This window comes from Ambystoma mexicanum, chromosome 1q (assembly GCF_040938575.1).
Source record: "Ambystoma mexicanum isolate Mex_15411 chromosome 1q, UKY_AmexF1_1, whole genome shotgun sequence".
Lineage (NCBI taxonomy): Eukaryota > Metazoa > Chordata > Amphibia > Caudata > Ambystomatidae > Ambystoma > Ambystoma mexicanum.
The window spans coordinates 1,236,889,641-1,236,916,031 of NC_090922.1; positions in this window are offsets into that span (position 1 = coordinate 1,236,889,641).

Sequence of the window (26,391 nt, forward strand, 5' to 3'; positions counted from 1 at the left end):
TCCGGACGCATACGAGTGTATCATGTGAAGACATCCCTATATCATCCGCAAAATAATGGGGTGGTATGAAGATTTAACAGGACACTCATGGATTCAGTTAGGATGGTGAGAACCACGAGTAGGAACTAGGAGGAGGAAGATAAAGAAGAAGGTCGGGGCACACAATCTGGCTCCCAACTCTACCACTGGATTAATTCCATTCAAGGTACTTAGGAGAAGAAACTCATTTTCTATGTTGTGTCGACCATGGATGGCACTAGCAAAATATGCAGACTGTGACAAGGAGCTAAAATGTCTGCAAAGTAAGATGGGGTAGATGAAGGAACGATATAACAAGATCAAATGTACCAGGGACCGAGAGATACATTTTGGTCAAAAAGTGTTTATAAAAAGACAAAGAAATTATTTTAAGGTTCAAACAAATATGTGGGACCACATGTTGTGGTGGGAGTATTTCATGATACGGCTGTCACTGCAAATGGTAGAATATGGAACAAGAGTAAAATAGCTTTAGTTAAATACATGTTTGGTCGAAAGGGAGATGTTGTGCAATATGAATGCTAAATGTTCTGTCATGTGCCATCTGCAGTACCAACAGGAGCTTGGTGTTGCTTTGATACAAACTGGAACATAAAGTTATACAAGGAGATGTGGAATGAGGGGCAGGAGAGGGCGGTTAAATGACTGAGCAAGAAAGAGTGAGGGTGAAAGTAGCTCTTGCGGGTCTGTATGATAGAACCTGCACTTATCAATAAAGAAGATTAATATTCATCTCAGCCTCATCCCCGCTTCATTTGGATTCAATAGAATCCTCGCCACATAACGTGAGGTGATTAAAGAGAAGTTCTGAAACTCATACTTTATTCATGTGTGGCAGAAATACTTTTTTTCATTTGCTTTTCTCTTGCGTCTCTACATGGTCCAATATGGTTTTAATTCCTTCGCTTTATATTTCAGAGATGGCTTTCATCATATTTTGCTGATTGTTTCCTGCACCCTTCCTTGCATAAACTTTCTGTTCTGTTGCTCACTATTCCACATGGTAATGCCCTTTGATCATCTCACGCCTTGATCTTTATTATTATTTTAATTGTTTAGTGCGCAGACATAGCCCAAGGACAGCTGAGCACAGTACAGAGTGTGGGTAGCCCGCAATTGGTCTGCCATCTTTTAACAGTAGTACATCGGGATGTGCGTCCATTGGAATTAGTCCTTGGTCAGGTGTTGTTGAAAGAGCAATTTTTGTGGGAGATTTTCGAATCTGGAAAATTGTGGGGGCATTCCGAGCCGATACTGGGATCGAGTTCCAGAAGGTGGGTGCATGACAAGAGAAGGATTGTTTGCGGGTCCTCTCTCAGCGGATGAGTTGTGATTCAAGCCGGTTGGTTGATTTGCTGCACGAGGAGCGTGTGCCACCAGATATGTGGAGCTTATCTGCCAGGTACGCTGTAGTGCTACTTGTGAGAGCTTCGTAGATGATACATGCAGCCTTGAACAGTATCCTGGCTTGGAATTGAAGCCAATGAGGTTTGCGTAGAATGGGGGTAATTCGGTCATATTTCCGTGTTCCTGTAATAAGACATGCTGCCACGTGGTGGACTGCTTTCATAGGAGCCAAGTGAGAAGATGAAAGCCCTGTCAGGAGAGCATTTCCCCGATCGATGTGGCAGACCACAATGGCCTGCGCTACAGTGAGGAAGTCCTGCGGCAGGATGAAGGGTTTGATTTTTCAACGGTGTAAGAAATCTGAGGGTATTCTCACTCCTACTCCACTTGGATTCTCTATGCAGGTGGCCAGGGACAGGCCATCGCGTTAGGATCCTGAACTTGGGGGTGGAGAAGTGAGGAAGGATCACCTGGGAGGAGGGTCCTTCTTGAGGATTGGGAGTGGGATGCCTCTAGACAAGACATGTTATTCTCCTTTTCCTAGTAATAGTTAACCTAACCCTCCCCCAACCTTTATATGCCGTTGCAAGACAATTCCCATCATGATTCCACACACAACACCTGGAAGTACGAAGACGAAGAAAAGGCAATTGAGAGTAATGAAGTTAACCCTCTTCACCACTTAGGTACTGAGACGGAGAAGCTGCATCCCAAATACTGGGAAGGTCAGGCATGTCTGCCTAACTATGGTCAGGCAGGTTTAATTAGCCTGACACACTTGAAGCCTGTTAGAAGGCTGCAGGAGCAGAACATGAGCAACCAATGACGAGGAAGAGAGACTTCAAGGAGAACCAGCGAAGAGAGCCATGAAGGAGAAGAAGGGAGACCAGCAGGTGACCCACTCTTCGAGGGACAGCAGAGGTAGAACTGATGCCAAACCAGGACGCCGGCAGACGCAGGCCTCAAGGAACGCTCAATGTGTTCGCAAGAAGCAGCAGGGGCTCGCATTGGAGGTGTTCCCTGCCCCAGAAGTGGAGCTGAGACCGCAGCTGAAGCCACAGAGTGCAGGAGCAGGTTGCTAGTGAGTGTAAGAGCGACATGCAAACACCGGGGAATTCCGAACAGGACCGCAGGCAAGTGCCCATCCACCTATTGAATGTTGAACTATATTAAAACGTGATCTTGCAAGAAACCAAGGTATACTGAATACCAAACTACATGAAATCCTATCATAGCAAGAAAGCAAGGTATACGGAATACCGAACTACATAAAACCTTAACATTGTAAGAAACTAAGGTATGCTGAATACAAACTATATAAAAATGTAACATTACAAGAAAATGCAGATATACTGAATACCGACTTATATGAGAGTGACTTTAGAACAGCACACTACAGGGAAACCTCACATTGAATTAAACAAGCACATTGAATTGTGAACTTTAAAACACCTTTACCTTGGACAATGTTAGTGTGCCTTCAAATTTGAATTTGATTAAGAAACATAAGAATAATTTAGAACTCTGAATTGAAACTCAAAGCCTAGTATAGCCGTGTTGCACAGTGAATTACATCTACCCTTACAATTGACTACAGTAAAGACTAAAGAAAGCATGAACAATGAACCTTAATTAATTAATGCAGTGTGACAAGACAACTACTTGGCAAAGGGCGTGTGATACATGGTGGCAGGGCCACAAAGCAATCCAGGAAAAGCCAAACGATATAAGATTGCACCCTAAAAACCAGTAGACCAACACAGCAGAGTCAAGTAAGGGTGACTTGGTGCACAGGAGCAAGTGCCATGGAACTTGTATGTTGGGTTGAGAAGTCCAGGGACCCTGGTTGCACGACCTGTGATGGATGGACCGTGTGGTCTGACAAATGCACCTAGACCAGAGGAACGGTGAAAGTTAAGGATACCGTGAAACCAACCCAATGAGAGTCCAGGTTGCGTGACCTGTGATGGGTAGACCGTGGGTAGACTGTGTGGTCCGACAACTGCACCTAGATCAGAGAATCCCAATTGGTATGAGCTAAAGACATCACGAAACAACCTCAACAAAACCATTGCAACACTTTTGAACTACACTTATTGTCTTGGGAACAGAATCCTGAGACCCTTTTGTTTTGGATTGTACTACTTAAAACTTGGGGAAAGGAAGCCCAAGGATTGATCTTGAACTGTATTGCCTTCAACTGAAGAAGATAACCTTTGAGACTTTTATTGTATGGAACTTTCTCATGCTTGAGGAAGGGGAGCTGAGAAAAACCTGTGTGCTGGATGAAGCTCAGAACTTTGAGTTGAACACTGTTTCTTTTAAGTTTGACATTCCTACACATTGGTTTACATTGGTTTACTATAGTTGTGAGGACAAGGATAGGTTCTGGACATGGACAGACTTAGGTTTAACTCTTTGACACAGACTTTCCTTAGTTTTATTTTGATAGGGAACTCCCATATTAGCCTAGGGCAAGCTAGGCCTTCAACCATCCTGACATTTCAGTTAAATAAACATCTTTTGTTTAAACTTGAAGTCAGTTGTCTGTGTCGTACTTCAAGATGCCTTCACAAAGGGTAGAGATACTGAGCCATGCTATTAGGGCCTTCTTGGTTATGTGCTTCTGGAAAGACGGATTGCTGTCAATGGTGAAGCCTAAGGATTTTGCTAAGTCTGGAGTTGTGGATCAAATACTTCCAGGCGCATATCATTGAGCCATTGTTGGACAAGTTGTTTTTTTTAGCAGGCAGACCGATGAGGATGAATTCAGTCTCGGATGGGTTTAGTTTGAGGTAGGGAATCAACATCCAGGACTGGATGATGGCTAGCTAAACACGGAGATGACGCCCTGCGCGCTATTTACTCTCATGTACAACTGAGTATCGTCCACGTATTGGTGGATGGTTATATTGGGATCTTTGAGGAGAGTGCCCAAAGGCTCCATGTAAAGGTTAAAAATAATTGGTGAGAGAGGATGGGGCTTTGGGGGACTCCACAGGAGACCTGGAGTCGGTTAGAACACAACACATCCATTCAAACAGCCTGGTGTCTGCCTGAGATGTGAAGGGTTTTGACCCATGCTGAATCAATAGACTGGGTAGATGTGGGGATGAGCTGTCGCCGCCCATCATTCCATCCCAGAGTCCAGGAGAACCGCGCAGTTGTGCGCATACCAAAAGCGCCAGGGGTGAAAGGTGGTGCCAAAGGAAAAATAGCAGCACCTGTCAGATAAAAAGCACTTTTAAATCACCTCTGTTTCTTTGAGGGCAAGCTCCAAATGTCCATTCCAAACATTGCAAGATAGCTAATACCGGAGACCTTTGTTCAAAAAAATCCGTTTTACTGATGTCAAAAATTTGCTGAAATCATGGGCACAAGACCACTCTAAAGATTCAACCTTCTTGTGGGGGGTTCCACATAACCACTCAAATGTAAGGATGCCCATCAAAACAATAGCAAAAATCTCCTGTCAAATTCAAGACAACTCAAAAATGGATGCAATACCGGTACTCACCACTATCAGAAAGCCGGCGTTTTAAAACCACCAGACTTTTGTGTAAAACGGAACAGATGAACCCAAACCAGGCCAAGGAAAGACTTGCTAAGAGGTGGATACAATGTAAAACTATATTCTGAAATGACTTGAAGGAAGTAATTATTTAATGTATATGTAAAAATTGTAAGTTTGATTTAAACTGGGAACTAAAGTGACATTTAGCTGAATTCTGCCTGACAACTACCCCCGACAGGAGAAACCTGCTCAGCCACTCTTCCCAGGCCTAGCTGCATCCTGCTGCCCCCACCAAAAGGAGATGACACCTCTCTGATTAGATTAGGGGAGGGGCACCTGCAGGAGGTTGAACAAAGCACTGTCCTGGGCTCAGGCAAATGTTATATTGGGGGGGTCGTAAAGTGGCTTCCTCTTGGGAGAAGTGGGAGGAGAAGTGCCTCTGGAAGCCACCCGAGCTGGAGGCGGGGACAGACAGAAGCTTCCCCCATGTGCTTTGGAACCTAAACCACACCCATCTGGGCCAGAGCATAATTTAAAAAAAAGATGGATAATTCATAGTACAGACTTGTCAGAATTATATAAGTAATATCATTTTTCTTGTGATTTTTCTGTGCACGTTTTAAGAGGTGTTAGGACCCTGTGGTGTATTCTGGGGGGTTGCTAGTGGAGAATAGGGTCTTACTCCAAATGTCTGCCTGTTAAAAATCTGACACTCCATTTCTTCCCCCAATCAAGGGAGAGAGGAAAGCTTGGCCAATGATAAGTGAGAGGGGCAGGCTTAGCTAGGCCCAGGCACACACCCATTTTCAAAACACATAAAAAGGGCCACTGAAACCCAGGTAGGGGATTCACTTTCCACTTTCTTGCGGGATGCTTTGCCGGGAGACTCCAGACTTCAAATCCATCAACCTCCAGAGACCAGAGATCCAGAGAGACCAGAGATCCAGAGACCAGAGATCCAGAGAGACCAGAAATCCAGAGAGACCAGAACTGTGCAGTGCTGAGAGCAGAACCAGAGACCAGACCGCTGTGAGCAGAACCGCCAGAAGTCCCGTCCAACTTGACCAGACCTTGACGGCTTATTTCAAAAATATAGTGTGAATACTCACTGTGCCAAAACCAATCTCTTAGTTTAAAATAATCTAATCCAAACTATTTTAGCCTATTAGAACTGCCTCCTAGAACCGTGTCATTCTGTCATCTTTAAAACTGAAAACTGTTATCTGTCATTCTGAGCTTTAAAATTTCAAATCCGAAAATCTACTTTCACAAAATCGTCCGTATCTCCGGAACCGTTTGTGCTAGGAACGGGATTTAACTTTCCTTTGAAACCGACTTCCTACTCCTTATACTTTTACCGCAATCGCGATTCACGCACTCGCAAAATTTACCGCGATTTGCGATTTGGCCTGATTTCGTCATCTGTAAAAAGATAGCCGCTTTTGCCTGAACTGCTAAAATTCGTTTGCAACCTAATAACCATCCCTGAACCATTGTTAGGGCTGACCTGAACTGATTTAAAGTGTCTACCACTCACCCTGAACCTCCTATAGGGAATTAAAAGCAATCTTAGCATTTTTCACTTCCTTGCCACCACATTACCAAGCACTCTTGCCCGTGTTTTAAAAAGCATACCGGTTGTCTAAGCTTGCGGGGGGGGGGTAACTGAATTCCGTATTGTATTTGATTGTATTCCTGAAGACTGTGTGTGTTACTTCCATCTCCTTGCATTGCATATAGGGGTGGTGAATTGCCACCAGGGGAAAAGTGAACATATTATCTCTTGTGAAACCATATCAGTTTATTTTCTGTACTGCATTTATTCCACCTTGCATTTCCTTGAAACCATAAAGCATTTCAGCTACCTCATCCTCTATACTAATTCTAAGTAACCAAATCAGTTTACCAGTAGAACATTATCCATTGTTGATCACTGTCATATTTTAAGTGTGATATCCAATATTAATTTATTATAAAAGTGTGATAGATATATATTGTTATATTTCTCAAATAAACCTTTTAAATTTGCAAAACAGACCTACTTCTTGGCTCAGTGGGGTCAGGGGGATTCTAAGAGGGGGGTGTTATACAAGGGTTGTCATCCAGAGTACTGAACTGGACCTAAAAATATATCAATAAGGGTTTCCCTCAGCATCCCAGACTAGGCATTGACTTAGCTGTAGTGCTGAAGTGAGGCCGCTTAACAGAGAGTAAGGAGGTAAATCAATTCAGGGCTGTGCCTGTCAGCAAGGAGGGATAGAAGGATGCGTCAGTCAACAGTGTCAAATGCAGTTGAGAGGTCAAGGTGGGCGAGGAGGCAGTTGGCTAGATCAACTGGATCTAGGTTTTTTTAAAAAAAGAGATCATATGAGACCAGTTTTGAGGGTGTCTGGGAATGATCCTTCTGCAAGGGAGGCATTGATGATGCTGCGCTGCGCATTGAGTGCTGGACCTGTAAATTGTTTAATGATGGAGGCCGGAATTATATAATCAGAGAAAGAAGTAGGTTTGAGGGAAGAAATAATTTTTAGGTGATCCGGAGGAAAGAGAGGAGAGAATGTGGTCCAGGGGGGCAGTGTGTGTGCCAGAGTGCAGGGGATGCTAATGCTGCAAAGCTTGATTCAATTGGTCGCTTGGATTTTGTCTAATAATTCAGTAAAAAAATGTTGATTCATCGCATTTTTCCTGAGTTGCTGGTACCTCAGGGTTGGTACAATGCTTTATTACTGCAAAGTTGGCTTTGCTCCTCCTGTTGCATGCTGCAGCAATGGTGGTGGTGTAGTAAGCAGCTTTGGACTCAGTAATCAGAATCCTACTGCTTGGGCATAGAGATATGAGGCTGGTGAGATCTCCCGAGTTATGGTTTTTGTACAACCATTCCTCTAGGGCTCTGATTGAGCATTTGTTGGGGGCTAGTTCAGTGGGGTACCATGGGTGGATGGTTTGGTCTTTGTGGCTGGATTTTAGGGGGGCATTTGTGTCCACCAGTTTCTGAATAATTCCAGGAATAATTCCACGTGCTATATTAGTTTAGAATTCACAAGTGCTTTTTTATCACCCCTGAAAAAAACTTGTCATCCAGAAAGCACCACATTAGTTACATAACACAGTTCATTTTAATTTAGGATTGAGGCAGTGTCAATATATGGGTACAAAATTGCATATGCATTTCGGAATGTTTTCTGGATGATGAGTTGTTGCTTAAAAGGAGTGACTGAGGATTTAAGTTACATGCAGCTCACTTTTGAACATAGCGAGAGCACATGGTATTTTTCAGGGGCGACCCTGGAATTATATACATATATGTTTTAGCCTTGTGCCAAGGGCCTACTGTACAATCAAGCTCCGAAGGCCTAGATTAACCTAGTAAATTCTGATCAGAACAATCAGAGTATAAAACAATCAGTCAAAGAGAACTACAAAGTTAGCCATGCCCACCTTCACTTGTTTTCTATACACTTGTTGAAATCACGTCAATTCTAAAACTGGGGGTTGTCCTTTAAAAAAGAACTGCATTCTGGGAGTTTTATTGTCAGATTAATTAAATGAAAAATGGAACTGGGCACCTGATGCCAATCCTTTATAAAAAAAAAAAAGAAAAGGAGGCCCTGCACTGGAAAAAATGTGTCCCAGTGAAATTAGGTCATCTGGTCTCAATAACTCCTGCCACCTCTAAACAGTATTAGACAATCTTACATCACTGGCCGATGATGCAGTGGTGCCATTTTAAATCTTCTGTCTGTCGCCATTGAATTAACCAATCATCCAATTTTAAGGTGAAAGTGGGATTTAGAACAATTTCCATGGATCAGAGAAAGCACTTTCTCAAAGAGGAATTTTCTGCCTGCCTAATTTGGACCCATGGGACATATGTCTTTAACACCTCAGATTAAGAGGTTAATTCCAAGTTTAGCTATATTTCCACAGTATTTCCATGGAAATACCACTAAAATTAGTTACTGTTTCCACAACTCGGCACAGTGGATTTACAGCTGGTTTTGGAGTGGTGGCATACAGTGTTAATGATCCTCATAAGGACTTGATAGATTATCAACTGCAGCAAATCCACCTATTTTTGGCATTAAAGTGGAGGATTTACCTTCGACATATTGGTAGAGGTAAATCCTCTACTTCAAAGTAAATGTCAGAATTTGGTGGTGCAGTAAAAATAGTGGCAATTCTGTTAATACCCAAAAATGGCAGTAACCGAATTAACGCTATTTTATTCATACTGCCTCGCCAACTGCAGAATTACCTCCTAAGTGAGGTTATTTGAGCAGCCTATCGTATGTAAATAGCACACATATTGTGGGATTGCATTTATTCATGCATCACATCTTTAGGAACAGCAGAACATTCCACCTTCCTCACGACCTAAATCATCTGGGGCCTGGTAGCATTTTCGCTGCATTGATGACGTGGATGCAGAGGTCATACTTCTTAGATATTAATGGGTGGGAAAGTGGGTGGGAAAGTGCTCTCCAGCACTGGCATATTTTCTCTGGGAACTTGTTTGGAAATTATTACATCTTAAATAGCCATGCCTGGCTCACATATCACACACTTCAGGTCATCTGCTCTCATCCAAAACATGCCAAATAACAGATCAGGCACTTTCTGAGAAAAGAAGCCCAACATTACTTCATGAGCCTAATTTTTCTATGTAGAATCTGGGACTTCTTAGTTAAAGCTGCTGTAATCAAAAGAAAGTTACCAATCACCTGTAATAACATGAATAACTAAGAAGCCCGTCATGCGGAATCCAGGATTACTTAGTTTAAGATGGTGAAACCAGGAATATCCCACCAGTAACCAGTCATAACATTAACGTTATGTGTCCACCCTTTCTAGGTATCAGATACAGGATCCAGGATGTCCTACTTCAAGATGCCGAAACCAGGATTACGCTACCAGTCCGCAGACTTAGAACATTAATGAGTAAGACGCCGAGCATTACTCTAGGATTCACCTTTTCTATGCACTGGGTGTAAAATCCAGGACTTCCTATTTCACAATGCCATAATCAGGTGCATGTTACCAGTCAGCGGTCATAACATTAATAACTTTTGTTTTTGATGCACCCTGAAAATGTGTATTTTCCTCTGGTGTGATGGGTCTTTAAACTCTCAGCTTTGGTTTCAGTTGTATAGAACATATGTAGGTGGGAGGGTAATCAAGAAAGTTTCTATAAAGAGCAACTTAACACATGTATTCAAAGACTATATGCGCAGTTAGCTTTGTGCCATAAACGAACAATGCAAGGCAGATTATTTGGCAATAAAAGAGGTCCTATGAATGCACCTTACCATAGGAGATATAGCTGTATTACAGCAAACGGCTCTCATCATAGGGCTCTGTTCGGCATATCCAGCTGTGGAATCCCTATTTTAGGCGGTTCTGCTTATCATCTTTAGTTAGGATGCTGTTCTGAGGTTTCAGGTGAATGTGCTGCCCATCTACACAGGCTTGTCCTAATTACTTTTAATTCAGCTTCTTTTGTATGCCTTGAATTATTTGGGAGATTTGTTTGCAAATGTATTTACTTTAGAATACAATGATTAAAAAACGTGTGCAATTATAATAGGACTAATGCTTAGTTGTGTAATTAATCATATGTTATGTTCTGTAATCCTTATTTATAAAGGGAGTCTTATATGCCAGAGGGGCTTACCATGGCACAGACCATGGCACAGACAGAAAGACCACAGCCTATCTGAGTATTAAGGAAAATTACATGGATTTCTTAAATCGGCATGGGCTTCAATATTACTTTGCCTTAGAGTAGGGCGTTATGTCACGGTTTAATCCACGACACACGCCAGCCAGGGAACGCCTTCCCCTACAATGAATGTGGCGCACAATAAAACACGTTTTATTTTTAGTATACTGCAGATTCTTTTTGAGTAGGTCTCCAACCCGTCTGGCACCCAACCCAACCTCCACCAGCACCCTGTGTCACAATGGACTAGGAACCAAGCTGGTGTGTATTCATAAGATATTTTATTAATTATTCAATGTAATGAGGGTAATCAAAATAGAACAGCCACCAAAATTGTGGCAACACAAATGCAATATCCTATCTAGAGTGACCAGGTTGAAATAGACTGTTACACTAGCTTTTGTTTTAATGGCAAAACAGGAAAATAATTCCACACAAAGTGATAGCACCTTCACCACTCACCCCCAAATATCAATTGGACTTGCTTCCTTCGAAAGGGAGGCAGTGGCAAGTAGTAGGAATATAGGGGGAAAAAGCCCACCACCAAAATATGGGAAGCCAGCAAAAAAACGGAAAATCCGTTTTTGGAGCAAAATGGAAGAATGAGGTTTTTATTATTTCTCACAACTGCTAGGTGACAGAATAGAAGAACATTTGCAGTGCTTACACTAAGGAGACAGGCAAAGTTTTAGAGAATACTAATCAGTACACCAGGGAACATAGAAATAGAGTAGAAAAATAGTTTTTTGGGAGAAAGCAAATGCATGGGGAAAATACAGTGGCACATGGAAATTCGTTTACACTGAGCCTTATAATGACAGGGAGGGTCTGGGAAAGGGGTTTAGCTCACAAACACTACAATCGGTTTTGGTTCAGGTTGACAGATGCAAAGAGGAATGACACTGGCAAATGAAAATTCGCTTAGCAGCGCATAATTTAAACAGAGGGACAAATTTGTTTTTCAGCTCACAAAGGGATTGATTCTTTTGGGCAACACTTTAATGACTAGAACAATTAACAGAAACACTGGCAAAAAGATTGGTAGTTTCAAACTCCACCAATCCCAATCCTGTGAAATTAAATGGGGGAATAAATTGATTTACTTACCCAAATATTAAGGATTTATACAGACAAATGAGGGGTTTTTCAATGGGGATATGCTAATATACACAGGCAAACAAAAGATTCTTCTATGGGGAGATGACTGAACTACACTGGCAATTGGGGTTTTCAATGGGGAAATATTGGATGCACTGCCACACAATGAAGGGATTATGCAATTTAGGGCTGGAGTTATTTCTACTTACATAGCAAGCCTTTGTTTAAGTTTCAGGAAAGCCAGCTGCATCTCAAGACACTCTGGAAAGAAAGGGCAAGGGGTCTGGTCACTCCACTCTCAAAGATGGTAAGATTCAGCAGCCTTCTCTCCATCCTCCTTCCCCTGTCTCCCCGGTTTTTGTGTGTATCCTGAGTCCTAGTACATGGCAGTCCCCCTTTCATAGCAGAAATGACATGACAAATTTTACAATCTAGGGGGAAGTACCCTGCCATAATCCCTGCTGCTAAGATTGGACAGTAACCCTATCTCTCTCCGCCCACAGTCAGGATTGGTTTAGGTGTTTTGAAGCAACATCTGTCTTTTCCCGTTCATCACCATCCTTTGTTCTCCTTTCAACTTTTTGGCAAAACTAGTGATGTATCATAACTTCATAATTGTACTAGCAACTACCATACGAAACTTAGATTCGGTTTTAGCTGATCATGGGGAATTAGATAAACTGACCGCCAAATCCATACGATGTAGCATGGCCAGGTGTCACATTTTTGTTGTTTTCATACAATGTACAGCAGTTATGAATATGTAAGTTATCAAGCATATTCCTAATTTCGTTTTCCACCAACTCTCAGATTTGTCACATTCAGATCAGCCAGAAACCTAGTCTAAATGGCCATTCCTTTTCCCAGAGTCACACGTAGATGCATTTTATACCCCCAAAACTGCCTGGAAATTACATGCAAAATGGCATAAAAATAAAATTAATCCTCATTCTCATTGCTGTGCAAAATGCCTAAAAATGAATAGTCTTTCATATCAATAATGAGTGTTTCTGTCAGCAAATGGGATGGCTGCTTCATCCCCAACAGCCACCTGTTCCCCTGGGTCAGCCTGGGACCAGACATTTTTATCGGTCTTCTTTGAAGTTAGTGTGGGCTTTTGAAGTGGGTACAACACGGATTCACACCTTTTAGTCATGCTTCAGCCATGGGTGGAATTCTTTTGAAGGCTTTGCTTTCCTGCCACTAAGTCTGTAGAATAGGCAATTTTGACGCCTTCAGCAGCATCACATTTTACTTCAGCGTTATTAGATAGGAGGTGTGACATCCAGCTGGAGTGGTGCTTTTCATTGTGCAGTTTTTGCACCCAGCCAGAACAGGTTTTTCCTGAAGGAAGTGTCTCTTCAACTGTCACTGGGTTTTTTTGGGTGAACATATATACATTGCTTTGGTCAACCCACACATCCTGTTCTGTTTTCCTGACATTTTTCTATGAGAAGTGATATATTTTTCCATTGTGGCTTTTTAAAGCTGTTTTTATTTTGCAAACACATGTGCAGGCTGTTTTTGCTTACAATATTTTAAAAAATCCTGTTTTCTATGTCACCGGATTCCTGGATTCCTCCTTCTTTTGTGCTTAAACTGCTGCTTGTCCATTGACAATGCAAGGTAGGCCCCTTTCCCCATGGTTCTTTAATTTTTTGAACAAAAGAAAAAGCCAGGCCGTTTTTGTTGCAGTGTTTAAATTCCTGCCATTCATGTGACAGGGAAAGCAAAAGCCAGGCCGTTTTTGGTTGCAGTGTTTAAATGGCTGCTATTCTTGTGAAAGGGACTTCTGTTTGGGGCCGTTAAATGCACTCCACAGTTACATAGCCCTGAAGCTTGACCAGATAACATTGAGTACCCCTGCTGTACATAACGGGTCGACCAAACGCGCAACAGTCTGTTTTCTGCAGAGCTATAATTAACACATTTTCTCTTAAGAAAGAGGGGTGTTCTTGGGTTCTAGACCATGTGTGCTCAAGAGACTGACTTGGACTTCTAAAGGGAGACAGTGGAGCTGTCCTCACACAAGTGTGGCATGGGCTCATCTAGACCGTCTCAACAGATTCTTCACCCAGTCCCTTGTTTCAGGAGACCGACCAAAGCTGAGCTGCAGTAGTCTATTTTTGACGACACAAAGGCATTAGCAATGGACACTCTGTGATAAAAGCAGACCATGAAGTGAAGTTGCTTAAGGGAAATGATGCTTTGCTCATTTCATATGTCATCATTAAGTTATCTGACATGACTAGCAAGTTCTGTTCTCTCTTTGTTGGTGTTACTTTGGTCTTGGAAGCATTGAATTTAAGTCTGCTAGCATCAATTTATGCACTGCAGCCTGCATGTACTCAGGACAACCATTCATGAAGAATGTATGTATTGGTGGCATACAAAAAGAATTGCATGTTGTCTAAATTCACCAGTTGACCCAAGGTTTTCAGGTACAAATTAAAGCATAGTGGATAGAGGGCAGAGCCCTGAGGCACCCCACAATCTCTCCAATCATCTGAGATGTATAGGAACCCACTACAATGGTTTGGGTGGGACCTTCTAGAATATACCCCAGTCAACTCAGGGCAGAGACTGCTATTCCCATGTGTTTAGGCTAAGGGTGATATTGGGATTTATGGAGCCAAATGCTACTGAGAGGTAGAAGAGTAATAATATTCCAGCACCACCATCATGTACCCTCTTGCTGTCATTATTCATCGTCATTACCCATATCATGGTAGCTAGGCCCAGTCAAACGCTTGCCTGAAATGGATCGCGGAGATGGAACCTTTTCATATATTGCCGCTGTTGGGATGTGGCCAGTGTCAGACTGGGCCATCAGCCATTCGGCCCGTGGCCTGGCCGAAATCACTTGGAGGGCGGGTGAGGCCCTGGGGGCCGTTTTCTGAACCACACACCTGGGCCTGTTTGGGTTTATTGCAACTTACGTTATTTTAAGTAACGTTAAGTTACATTGCTCTCCTTTGCAACCCCCGCCGTGGATGCATTCATCATCAGAGAAAAGTAACACCAAAGTGTTACCTTTCTTTGATGAATGCTTCTGACTGCATGATCAGAGTGGGCCTGGGGCGGGCCCTGCATTAACCATGCGCAGTGTGCCCTGGAGGCAGCCCTGAGCCAACTGCCATTGGCAACACCATGGCAGCAGGTGAAGACAATTTAGACAATAAGTGTTACTATTTTAGAAAACACTGGGAGCAGCCGGGCTGGGCCCGGCCCGCTCCCAGTGAATTGTAGGTAACATGAATCCCACTCTCGGGCCGTGCACATTTGCAAGTTGCTAATTGCTTCTTCCTCCAAGTGCACTGTGCATTAAGGTTCCGTGGCCTGGGGGTGGGAGATGGACTGGGTGGGCCGATCCTGAGGCAGGGTGACGTGTGAGCTACTGAGTCTGGTTTACCTCAAGTGAAGGAGGAAACAAGCATACCGATGCACTGTCTCCTTCAAACATTTCCACTTTCATTCGCACAATGGATGCTGCATGTCTGGATTAGAGGCAGGAAATAAGCAAGTTTTACTTACTTTCTGAAGTTTCCAACTTTCCATGCATGTTAAGGGTGGACTGTAGGCTGCACAGCTACATGCTGGGGGATGTTTTGTGAGTTATAACTGTTTCACTCTATTCTATGTCGATCAAGTGGACCATGTGGTGATTAACTAGAGACTAGGAATGAATGGTAATGCAACAGTTTGGGCTTCTGTGTTTGGTATGGGAAAGGCCCTGTCATAGTTGTATTAACTGGCCGTTGATGGTAGCAGCAACATGGCGCGACATGGGCATATAATAGCAGTGCCTTGCAAATTCCTAATACTTATACAAAAGCCAAAACCTTTGGCTTTCCCAATGCCTATTTATAACAGGACTTCAGTGAAGGACAAACATAGGGGCTGAAGGCATATCTGTCTAAGACATTCTTTATCACACCATTAGTGGGTTTACAGCTCCAATTAAGTACTTAACTCTTGAAGGCTGCTCTGAGAAAACACTGCAAAGTTTGATGGTAAGGCTCGAATAAGGCAAGCTCAAAGAATTCCCATGAAAAGGAATTTTGGACGGGAAGGGGCAGGAACTGGGTGGATATGGCCCAGGTCCCCTCCCCCACAGTTACACACCTAAACAGCCTCCCTAGCAACCCCCGCACTTGAGGACTGTTTCTGTACCCCTACAGTCCCCCACCTGCACTTGACACCTGATGTTTGAAATTACCACCAGCTGGCTCTACTTCTCTTATTGTTTTATTTATTCTATTACCCCTTGTACTGTACTGCCCCAACCCCCCCTCCAGCCCCGCACATCTCCTCCTCCCCCTTCCTCCACACTTGCGCAATCTGAATGACACTTGGCCTAGTAGGATCGCTGTCTCTGTCTTCCCTCTGTTCCCCCTCCCTTGCCACGTTGCGCCTTGAAACACTTGTGTGTAGGCGGATTATAAATGCCATATCATGATTAGCATGGCCATGGACAGTCAATGGATGGGCCAATAACCAAACACCACCTACAAGCTTTGTGTCCCTCCTCATTTACCATTCTCCCTATCTGCACTCTAATGCGACAGTTTGGACTTAAAGCGGCACCTAATAGCCACAACTAAAAAGAAAACATTGAACATTGTATTAAGCCATTGTCTGCTAAATGGGGGTAGATAGATTTGGGCAGGGCAGGCTATTGGGTCTTTAATACAGGCCTGAAGGCACAGGGGTATTAACACATTTAAAGCAGAACCATTTGTGGCGTTTGGCCTCTATAACCGTTCAGTTCTTGAACCCTTAGGCGTTACTAACTGCTTACTCTGCATGCCCTAATTAACACGTTACCATTTACCAGAGCCACATGCGGCCCCTACTGTGCATGTTTAGTAGCTATGTGTGGCCTCGCTAAATCTCCTGCATGTGTACATACACGTGAACAGCATCCCACATGCAGCAGTGTTTGATATGTGCATTAATTGGAGCACTCTCTCTCTTGCAGCATTTGAACAGCTACTACGACACATCCTGGCACAAGGAAATCACAGGAGACAACATGGGACACTCTGGGTGACAACTAACCTAAGCTAAGTGCTGCACTACCTCATGTGTGTGTATTATGCTGCTATGCCTTTGTATACTGCGATAGTGATATTGTATGTGTGTGTAGAGTCAGAAGCAGGGACGTATGTTTGTATGAGTGCTGTGTAACAGCTCGCTGGAAGCATGCGCAGTGGTCAAAGCCTTAGCATAACATCCCCAATCTATCCATAACCTTTCCCTAAACCTCATTTTGGTTTCCCTACTTCCCCCACTTCCTATCCAACCATCATCACCCTAACCCACCTTCCCTGATGGGGCTGCAGAGCCCTGTATAAACATTGACTTACAGCAGGTTGCAAAACCACAGTAGGGGTGGTTGGTTCATACCACTCCTGGCCTCGGAGTTGTGGACCCTGTCCCAGAACTGTATGCAAAGTTATGTTATTTTATGAGTTGTGTTGTAATGTAATATTTGAGCATAAGTACAACTGGCAAGGTACTTTCCGTGTCATCATTTGGCTGTACTGCTTATTAAATGCAACTCTAGTTTCATGACCAGTGGCAACGAGTAGACATGCCTTGAGTCTAGTACTGCAAAATAAGTATTTAGCTATGTGAGGATTTAAAAAAAATAAAATGAATGTTATCACTTTCTCAAGCGTATACATAAAACTTAATGTAGAGGAGGGGCCAAGTACCTCTACTGAAGTCCCATCCCCATTCTGCCTATATGACGGCAGCCAGGAATTGCGACATTTACAAAGCCAATAATGGCACCTATACCGCGAAGAGTCCTTGAAACAAGGTATCCATTGAGAAAACCCTACATGTATCCGCGAAGAAATGATGGTCTTCTGAAGGAAGTTCCGGGAAGAAGTGTGAAAATGAATGAAAGAGAAGACTGGTGACGTTACATGAAGCAGAGATGACGCACCCAGAAGAGATGCCAATGAAGAAAGAATATAGACCTTGTAGAATCTGACGGCGAAGTAAAGAATTGAGCAACGTTTTATGTGCGGAATGAAACTTGTACGTGCGAGGAAGCACTGAAGAAAATGCAAAGCCATTTCACTTCTAGGCGATCTCAACCTGGGCTTCAACGACCCATTGGATAAACATCCTATTTCTACTGCCAACATATTGTCTGAACTTGGCCTGACCCAAAAAATTAGCACGCCCACTCACAACTAAGGGAGAACCTTAGATTGGGTAGCCGACTACAACTGCACTGCCAATATTATTTCTATCTCCCCTCAAGTGTGGACGGACCATTCCCTCCTGTCTTTCGCACTCACAACAACCAGACCTCTAACCCCAGTTATTCCTACTGCCCCTCCCAGTTTAACCAGGAATAAAAAGATTATTACGGTGGATAAACTTATTCCCGCCATTCTACCCACCCTTAACTCTCTTGCAGACAGCCCAGATCTCTGAACACTTGTTGACGAATACAACAAAATCATGCGAACATCGCTTGACATCATTGCCCCGATTAAACTTAGACCAAGCAAGCCAAAAACCCATTTGAACAAATTCTTCACCCCACAGCTAAAAAACATACGACAAATAAAAAGGAACAGTGAAACTTCCTGGAGATCACTCCCTTCAGAAGCAAACAGAATCAAATTGACTAAGATCTCCTCCCACTACAAAAAGGAAATCTGTCTGCCTAAACGAGAATCCTACAACAACCGCATTTCTCAAGCGAATTCCAGTATGAAGGAATTATTCATAATCTTTAAAGAATTAGAGACTCCTAACCCAGCTCCTGACAACTGTACTAAAGACAAAACCTTGTGCTCAGACATCAACAGGTGCTGTCTAACAAAGTAACCACCCTCCAAAACAAAATACCTAAAAAAAAAGCATCCTTAAGCTCTGTATTACTGCATAAAAACATAACCACCGACATCCTCACTAAAAAAACACAACTCCGAACACCCCTTCCATCCGTTTCAACTTCACTAAAACTTCCACTCTCGAGGTAGAAAAAGTTATTCTCTCGCTTAAGCCTTCCAGTTGTCAGAGCGACCTTTGTCCTGCCCAGCTGATAAAGGATGCAGCGAGGGAACTTGCTCCTTTTATCTCCAAACTTATCAATGCCTCCTTCGCATCAGGCACCATCCCTACCAACCTCAAACAATCATAGGTGCTCCCATTGCTAAAAAAACAAACCATAGACCCACTCAGACCAACTAATTACCGCCCCATTACAACAGTACCCTTTCTCTTAAAAATTCTAGACAAGGTTGCCTACCTTCAAATCCAGAAATACCTGGAACTTCACCACCTTTTAGGAGCCCGACAATCGGGCTTCTGTTCCCAACATGGAACGGAGACCGCCCTCATCGACCCGAAGGCCCAGATAGATGAGTTAAGGGACAAGGGGAAATCAGCCCTCCTTCTCCTCCTTGACCTCTCGGCTGCATTAGACCTTGTAGACCACAAGGTCTTATGCAGCCATCTAGACTCAGCTGCACACTTCTCCAAGGAGGCCATAGTCTGGATCAAGCCATTTTTAAGCAATAGGACCATGAGGGTCTTCTACCCTTCATCAGAAGCAAACCCCATTCAGATCACCTGTGGGGTGCCCCAGGGTTCTTGCGTCTCTCCTACGCTTTACAACATATTCACTAAGCCCCTTTTCGATGATCTGGACCATCTTGGTATTTTAATTTAATTTTACATTTATAAAGCGCTCACACAGCCCGCAGGCATCGAGGCGCTGTTACAGGAATTGTTTATTTTTCTTAGTTGCGTAATTGTGTTTTTTTGTTTTGTTTTTTGTCTTAGTTACGTATTTATAACGCGCTTAAACACTCAGAGGTTTCTAAGCGCGGACCCGGGGATCGAACCTGTTGTTGCTCCGTGTCGTCTTGCTTCCAAGACGCGCACGCTGCCGCTGTGCTATCCTCCCGAGACGGTATCACCTACACTAATTATGCAGATGATACCCAGATTCTCCTCCCACTTTCAGGGCATTACGTCAAGGATTTGGCCTTGGTGAATAGAGTTTACCTCATCATCCAGGCATGGATGGCGACCCACAGTCTATGCCTGAATGATGATAAAACAGAGCTCATCATCCTGGGCACCCCCACCAACCTCAAAAAACGAGGTCAGGATTATTCCTCTTTCATAATCGATGGCAATCTCATCAAAGTAGCCAACGAGGTAAAGAACCTTGGCTTTTACCTTGACTCCACTCTTTCCTTCACCAAACAAGTGAATGCAATGGCCGCTGCCACCGCTTACACTTGTAAGCTTATCAGAAACGGCAAACCCTTTCTCTCAGACTAGAGTTGCATTATCCTGGCCAGAGCCCTCATCCTCTCTAGGTTAGATTATTGCAACGCTCTCTATATTGGATCCAATAAATTGATTATCCAGAAAATCCAAATCGTCCAAAATAATGCTCTTAGGGCGGCCCTTGGTGTGACCAGAAGATCACACATATCTGAGATCAGGCGTCAAAACAACTGGCTCTCGACCCATAACCAAATCCAGCTAAAAATTGCTTCCCTCAACCACAAAGCTCTGAATAATGCTGCTCCTAGCTATCTCACTGAGAGATTCCATAGAAGAACCTCCATCTGACCCATGAGACTAGCCAACTCCAACTGCCTCACCATCCCTAGATTTAAGCTATTGAAGGTTGGAGGCAGTAGCTTTCCGGTCAAAGCTGCCCAGTCATGGAATGCCATGCCACCCTCACTCAGAGAAGTTCAATCATTCCTGAACTTCAGACATAACAACACTAACTGGCTCAAATCCACCTATCATTAAGGTCCTTTGTATTTATTGTTTGCTCACTTGCGTTCTTGTACATGTACCATTGCTCTACTGTTTATCATTTGTAACCTATTCCTGTAATCTAAGCTTTGTATCTCCTTGTATCCTTCTGCGCCCTGATACCCTTGGGTCTGGTGCGCATTATAAATTAATAAACAAACAAATAAATGTACAGATGCAGTAACACAAGTAGACAAAGTAATCATGAAGCTGCCTACATAGTGAATAGATTGCAAGCGGTGCCGCCAATATATACATAGAAATGTATAGAATCTGGATGTTCCATGACACATTTTAGCAAACTTGGACCCTGTGAATGAAGGGCTGAAAGTGTGGTGCAGCAGAACAGAATACCTAATGGCGAAGAAAGCTTCGAGAAAGCTTGCCTGTCCCAGTGTCAAGAGTCGGGGCACCAAGAGCCTGGTTATCTACTTAAGAAGATACAATGAACGTGAGAAGCGAGCTGAGCTCCTGTTTGAGGTGTAATGGAAAAACACTAGAAGTGCCAGGTTTCCTTCATCTAATAGCATAAAATACAACGAAGGAGCTCAAAACGTGGTCTCTAGTCACCTGGTCAGATGAAAATAGACATTGGGGTAAGCCACACCGAGACCAGAAAATAAGGCCATGCCTTCACTCCCTTTTATTCTCAGGCACAGTGAGCCTTCACAAGGCTGAGTTCAAACATAGTCATTGAATGGCAGACCGCAGGCGTGATGATGGATGTTAGGCTAACTGGGTGGGGAGGCATGACCTTGCCAACACACCCAGCACCTGGGCTACTTGCTTGCGTGATGCTAGCGAGTGGAATATTCCAGAAGGGTACAAGCTTGCCAACCAACGGTAGAGAACCACGAGAAAGGAACCTTACAATTTGTGAAGCCAATAGAACATTGTGTATTTTCATGACACAGAAGATGACTTGCACTTGGGGTGGGCTTAGTTGTCCACCGGACCTTAGAGACCCAATCCCCATCCTCATCCCTACAGAAAGTATACTTAGATGTTTCCTTTAAGCCTATCGCATCCCCTAGTAGGTTTTCTTATTTTGCCACGTAGTAGAACGTCACTTATGACAAATCTTTAGTTTAAAGTTGTGTTTTATCATTAAATGTTTGGAAGAACCCTTGTGTGAGAATGCTGTACATCGTCCGTTGATGCCCGTTGTACTCCCTGTTTTAACTTGCAAATAAAACAGTTGTGATTTTGCCAAACTTCCTGTGTCAGTCTGATTAATGATCTATGAGAAAGATATGCATCCCCATCCATCTCAGACACTGGTACCTCGTCTTAAAGGACTCAGTGTTCAATAACATGCAACAGACACATGAACAGAGGCGTTGCTGGGGGCGGGGGCTAAGGGGGCTATATCCCCTGGTCTTTTGGTTGTAGCCCGGATAAAATCTCAGAAGCTACAACCAAAAGGCTAGCTATCCCCCAGTCCCGACATTAGCATAGCCCCACGTCTTTTCCAGACCTAGCAACACCCCTGCACTGAACCCTCCATAAGTAGCATTTTCTGTAAAGTAGTGAATTGACGCGGTTCACAGATGATAGTTTGAGGGCCCCTTCTTTAGAGGCGAGGGGTGGGCCTCTTCTTTTGAGGCGAGGGGTGGGACACACTTTTTTGGGTGTCCAGGCCTATTTCTTGTCCTAGTCCGACACTGGATGTGGCTGCCTTTTTCATACGTTTTGATATGAAGGATAGACAAGCAAAGTATAAGGTGAAAGCCCACAGGGCCACATTCTATTATGACTGCAGGCACTCTAGGCAGAGGCGTTTCTAGGGGGGAGCTAAGGGGGCTACAGCCCCTGGTCTTTTGGTTGTAGCCCCGGATAGAATCTCAGGAGCTACAACCAAAAGACTAGCTAGCCCCCAGTCCCGACAGTTCTGATATCAGCGTAGCCCCGGGTCTTTTCCAGACCTAGCAACACCCCTGACTCTAGGTATACAATAAAGGAGGTAGGGGGTGGTATATTATTTTAAGTTATATTCCATCAAATCGTTTGGCAGAAATGTCCAAATTGGGAATAGATGTGCTGGGCATTGTTAGTTCCCCCTCGAATCCAATGCTTTTGTTTCCAGCTCATGGGACCCGTGGCCTAGAGATAGCATCAGTACCACAGCAGTGCATGGGTTTCGTGTTGTTCCCCCTCATTCCACTACGAATAGTAATTACCTGCACGGGATCGGCTCTCTCACACCTTCATAAGCGCTTCCAGCCCACCCTTTGGAGGTCTCGCTGTTAACAATACTGTTAACTAGAACAATAGGCAAATGTCCTGCAGCTCGACCTGCGCATTACGTGGAGATGCAGCAACGCCCAAGCTCATTATGAATAAGTACAACATGGTTTGTTGTAAACTGGCTAAAGAGATATTTGCTCAATACAGAACTGCTATTGGTATGGACTCACTAGACTGCATAGAGAAACATATCTCAACTGTCAAGGCATCTGCTTTTCCAGAACTAACCACGCACTCCAAATTCCAAGCTTCCCAGAGCTTCAAAAGGAGATATTTATAAATATTCCACTAGCTCTTCAAAGCAATGCATAGAAGTCAACCAACCTCCAGTAGATGAGCTCTTCCATTTTGATGAGCCAACCCCACCTGCAAGCACAATGTTTTAAAAATGCAAGGTCTTTATATTCTGGATTGGTTTGTACAGGTTCTGCAACCTTAGTTCAAGTGAGAGAGGACGATTTTCACAGTCCGAGAAATGTGTGTGCAGTTGCACCGCACACAACCGACCACCCGCCCACCCACACGTATCCCCTACCAGGGCCACAGTTCTATTACATTTTTATGTACACCTCTTCCTCTGCTTGCAGCAGATACTATGGGGAAGACAGATGCATGCTGGAGAAACCTCTCTCCACTGAACAGCTGTAGACAGTCATAGATTTAGAAGGGCCAGGATCTTTTGCTGCTAGCCTATATGGCACACCTCCATGTCTCTCTTCTAGGGCTCTTTTTAATGTCGTCTCTCTCCTCTATGTCTAATGAGATCAGAATTGGACATTTATAGACCTCAGGGCTGAGAAGAAAATCCAGTCAGGTTGTCAGGATATTTGTAATCAATGTGCAGGTACAATGAATTGCCATGGACTGCTTCCCAAATGTGAGTACCATTCGGAAAGCCCAAGTGTTTTTTGCTGTTTGGAAGGTGGACACATCCTTTCTTTGTGTACTTTATGTTTGCATCATCATCATCTTTAATAATTCTCATTGGCGGAACACCAATACCAATGTCTGTCGTGTATTAAAACAAACTATATACACACCACATCTAGTTACCCAGAAAGGGGGCACCGGGGTTATTTTGACACTGCACAGGCCAGCGAGGTTAAGAGCGTCTTGAGGGGTATTTAAGGGATAGGGAAGGTTCGGGAAGCATGCGACGGTTGGGGACTTTGGTTTGAGAAGTTCTGTCGCCTGCTCCCGAGCCTTCGCTGGTAGTGAGGACTTGGTGACTAGTGTAAAGTGAGGTGAGGTAGGTTAGTTTGTTGTATTAAGGGAGGTTAGGGGAATTATTTAACATATTATTTTGTTAGAGCTGGTCAAGTGGCACAAGGTAGCACCACTTACCTTGTATTTCACATGTTTCTGGGCGGTGTCCGTTTTTGGGGGTGCGCGGTTCCGACAGTCCTTTTAGTTCGTATATTTTATTAAATAATTGCCGCTTCAGGCTCCTGCGCGCGGCTTTCCCTCCTTTCAAGTACAGCTGTGCAGGGGGTTAAGGACGTTATCCGTCCTTTTTAAGAGCCCGGAACGTAGGTAGAGTACGTTATGGGGCAAAATCCATTTATGGAGTTAGAGCTGGTCAAGTGGCACAGGAGCAGAGTGCTCGCTTTGACACGTGCAAAGCCTGCCTACGCAGGTTCGTATCCCGTTAGGGGGCAAAATCCATTCATTAATGGGACCGTAACCCGATTAGGAGCCATTAGTGATGTTATAAACAGCACAGTAGAAGGCAGTGTGTTTTCTGCCGTTTAGTAACAGAATTTACATTTTGTGCTTTGTTTTGTGCCTGCTATGATGGTTGTCTACAAGGATAAGGCAGTGGTTGGGAGTTAGAGCTGGTCAAGTGGCACAGCGAGTAGAGCGTTCGCTTTGACACACGTGTAGACCCTGCCTACGCAGGTTTGAATCCCGACAAGGCCAAACTCAGCATTTCATCCTTCGATAGATGCAAAATTATTTTTAAAATTTTTTTAAAAAGAGCAAGGGTTAGTAATTTTATATAAGAACTATGGGTAATTTTAAATTGGGGAAGGTTGACAGTTATTTTACTCTTTCTCTTTATTATCTTGGTTTTCACCTCATTTCTTCTATCCTTTTTCTTCACAGGGGTCAGTTGTCCGCAGTTAGGTGCTGCCCGGGGTTTTATCGTAGTTATTCATTAAATAGGGGCATTATTTAGAACCCGGATCATATTTTTTATTGTACAATGGTGGGCCAGGGCGCCAGCAAGAAGGGTTTAGTAGATGCCAGGGCACTTAGGGAGGCCCTGGAGATTATTAGTAGGGCATCTAAAGCCCAACTGGAAGAGGCGGTAGGGGAGGTTACAGGAGAATAGAGGTAGGTGGTGGTAGACCGCAGCGCAGAGCAGCGGGAGATGAGGCTCTAGCAGCAGTGGTGGCTTGCACCCCTGCGGCTGGCAGAGAGGAGGCATGGGAATCCAGGGGTTGAAAGTTGAGGAGGGAGATCGATATGAGAGCTTCTAGGGGGGAATTGCATTTAGGTGAGGAACCTGTTAGGGTTGGAGGGCATATTGATCAGGAGGAGGTGGAGGATTTGAGGAATGTTCAAGAAGGGACAGGACAAGAGATCCACGTCAGTGGGTGTGATGGGGCGCAGGGCGGGGCAGCCGGGCAGAGGGGCAAGGGTGGCAAATACCTGAAGAAAAGTGTAGTTGGGAGAAGGAGAGATAGGTCCCCATCATTAAGTGATGTTAGGGAGGGGAGCGGAACGGCCCCACTAAAAAGGGGGACAGGTAGCGGAGGGTGCTGCGCAGCCCCCGTTGTTCGAGAGGATGAATATGGAGAGGGTTTAGGTACGGCCCCTCCTTGGGCAGCGCAAGGTCAGTCTAGCGGGTGCAGCACGGCCCCTAGCGAGGAGGATCACAGGGTGGAGGGGAGCATGCCTCGCCCGAGAGAAGAGGACCAGGAAGGGGTTTCCGCAGCCCGCCGAGAAGACATCAAAGGAGTGACGGGGCGGATGCCCCGGGCTCACAAGAAAATGATCCACGAGACCCGAGCATGAGCTCTCATCAACAATGGGATTTCAGGAATGAAGTTGGGATTGAGGAATATGTGGGGCAGTGGGAGGATGAAGCAATAATGAGAGGAGGTAATGAGAGGAGGGGTTCTAGGTGGGTTCGGGAAAGACAGGAGCAACGGGTTTGGGGAGCAAGAGGTCGGGGGAGCAATTGGTTGGGCGAGACGGCTGACATGTTTTGTCCCCACAGTAGGAGCCCAGTAAGAAAAGAAATGAGGAGCATTGGAGTGGAGGCCAGACCGCAGACAGGAGATGGCGGAACGGAAAGAGGTGAGCGGGAAAGGGATTGGTCATCTGCATGGCAGAGAGGGGATACGAGAACAAGGGTAGGAAATGAAGGGTCAGGTTTGCAAGAGACAAGGAAAGAGATTGGTGTACAGGCTATTGGAGCCATGGGGGGTGACAAGGGAATTTGCTTGGTGAAGATACAAACGGATAATGTGGTTGAGCCATTGGTGCTCGAGGTACAGGTTTCAAAAGTAAATGAGGTCGAAGTGAAGAGCAAGGAGAAAAAGCTACCTTACATAGGCATCACAAAACCTTTGGGGGCGCACTTAATGGCAGCAACTAAGGACAA